Source organism: Etheostoma spectabile, unplaced genomic scaffold (genome assembly GCF_008692095.1).
Source record: "Etheostoma spectabile isolate EspeVRDwgs_2016 unplaced genomic scaffold, UIUC_Espe_1.0 scaffold437, whole genome shotgun sequence".
In the NCBI taxonomy this organism is placed as follows: Eukaryota; Metazoa; Chordata; class Actinopteri; order Perciformes; family Percidae; genus Etheostoma; species Etheostoma spectabile.
In genome coordinates this window covers 255,917-258,664 of record NW_022605609.1, presented here as the reverse complement: position 1 = coordinate 258,664, position 2,748 = coordinate 255,917, and the positions used below count along the sequence as shown (strand labels likewise).

The 2,748-nt window shown below is 39.6% G+C and overlaps 1 pseudogene; it reads left to right on the top strand.

Annotated features, from left to right (window-relative positions):
* LOC116686689 (CD209 antigen-like protein E) overlaps positions 1-2,748 on the top strand; it is a 93,821-nt pseudogene that overhangs the window by 1,704 nt on the left and 89,369 nt on the right.

The window sequence follows — 2,748 nt, the reverse complement described above, 5'->3', positions numbered from 1 at the left end:
CTATTTACAACACCTCAACATATACCGCAGGTTAAAGGACAGACACACCAAATAACTACATCTTTCATAGTTTCAAACTCTCATTTTACATTATTGTTTATCTTTCTTTATGTAACTGTTATTTCTGTCCTAAATAAAGGCTCATCTTGTCTTATATTTCAGTCACTTTGCTGCAAACCAGATACGACCAACTGAGCAACAACTACACTCAGTTACAGGATGAAGTAAAGCAGCTGAAGGACAGAACTGAAGGTGAGAAACACAGAAAAACACAATGTAACACATTTACATCATGTGTGCGTACCAACCCACCAACTGGGAAAGAAGACTCAGTTTTTTCATGGCTGCCAAATGAGGAAACATGAGATCCAACAAGCTATTCACATCTGACTCCTCCTCCTCTGTCAAAGTCAGGCTCATTAGAATATACTTCCCCTTTCTGAGTCTCTCCGCCCACGGCTTCACAACCACCTTCTGCATATTAGCGCCATATTTTTTGAATGAGCCAATCAGAGCAGACTGGGCTTTTACAGGAGGAGTCTTAAAGAGGCAGGCACTAAAACAGGATGTGGTTCTTGTTCACACTTGATACTTCAGTTAAAGTGCTCAAATTATGCTTTTTGGACTTTCCTTTATTGTGTTACATATCTATGTTGAACATTTTTTTATAAACAGAATTATTTGGTGTTGTCGGTCTTTTTTAAAACCTTTTTAAACCCTGTCAGTGGAGACATGAAGAGAGACACTTGGACTAAAGACATATTCAGTTATCTAAAACAGGGGGTGTGTTGGTTCTATGATCTTTACATCAATAAACGCCTTATCTGTTAAAAGAGTCTTTATTTTAAAGCACAATGATTTTGTGTTGTTGGTCTTTTTCTTATCTTGTTTTGATTCATAACTGATATTTAGTCTATTTGCTCTTTCATAATTTTAAATTCTCATTTTACATCATTGTTTACCTTTCTTTATGTAACTGTTATTTCTGTCCTAAATAAATCACCTTATCTTATATTTCAGTCACTTTGCTGCAGACCAGATACGACCAACTGAGCAACAACTACAATCAGCTACAGGATGAAGTAAAACAGCTGAAGGACAGAACTGAAGGTAAAAAAGTAAAAAACCAGAAAACCTCCTGCATATATACCCATACCATATACCCCGCACGGTTGATGAGTGGATAACCAAAACCGACGTGACCACTTGATGACCTTAATGTACCCAGCAACCTGACCGGTCAGTCTGACATGATGCTGATTTTTTTGTCTAATCCCTCGGGGGCCACATGATTTACCGAATCGCCAAACAGCTACACCACACGTGCACAATGCAGGGTTTCCTGCTATATGCCATGTAGCCGCAGGGTCATAGTCCCTGTTTATAAATGTGAACAAAGGAGGATATCTACACGTCTCTGCACAGCCGTCTACTCTACTGATCTCAGGCCAGCAGTCAGCCGCTCTCTCCCTCTGAGGCTGAGAAACTAAAACATGAAAACCAAACTCATGCGGGTCCCGTGAACTATGACAGTTTTTTAGAAAACAGTGTTGGGCACACTGACTTTAATGAATTTCCTGTTTATGAGACCCCATATAAGACAAGAAGCTAACGTTATCGAATGCTGCGGTCCCTCTGCCTCTGACGCCCCGCTGGCCGCTATAGCAGATGCAGTATTACAAAAAATAATAATAAAGAGACGCTGTATTACAAACTAATCTAGACAATTCTGCAGAAATGTTAACAGTGTGCCTCCTACTTGGTGCAACTCCAAATAGCAATACAACTTAATAAAAATTAATAAAAGTGTCCTAACCCTTCAGAGATATAACTTTTTTAAACCTATTTTAATGACATTTCTGTTTCCCAGAAACAGCTATGACGTAGCTAGAGCTGAATCAACCAGACTCCCACTTCTTCTCCTTCTTCTCCTTCCTCACCTCCTCCTCTCCCAGTCTGTTTTCTATAAAACAGCTGTTGGTGTTGAGGCCTGAAGTCAGTTAGGAGTCAGTCAGTTGGTCAGTTAGTCCGTGTGTGTGTATGTGTGCGTGTGTGTGCATTCCTGGTGTGCACGCACACACACACACACACACACTATGCTTGTTACACACACAGGGACGAACAGCTCAAATTTGTTTTTTCACTCTGTTTTAAAATGAGTCGTGGAGACAACAGCAAAGCAATTGACAGAGACAGAGACTGAAATGGTTGCTAATGGATACGCCCTATCAGTGGCCGTGATTGTAAACACAGCTAGGAAGCCTTTGATCTCTGTGATGTCATCTCTTTGATCTGGAATCAGTTAACGACCGGAGCACCTGCTGCACCTGTCAGCTGTCACCAGCTATTTAGACACCGAACAAGCTCTCAAACAAATGATCACATCACCAAAAGGATACGAGATATCAATAAAATAACATTCTCTTGGGCTTTAGAAGGCCTTTTTGAACGTATTGATATAAAATGTATGTGGATAAACTTAAAAATGTGGACATATCAGCGATTTAAAAAAGTGCTTTGCTCTGCGTTTTTCTCAGAAATGTGTATGATGTTTAACATGACAGTGAATAAAGGAAGATTTGCAACTCTTGTCATTTGAAAGGTCGCTGAGCGAGAAGTATAATTAATATCACATAAATGAGCACATAAGATGAAACTAGACATGAATACCTACGTTTTAATGTATAAATTGTCCATGACAAGTTAGAATTGCTGGTGTGGGAGCAAGTTATAGAGAGAGAACCAAGA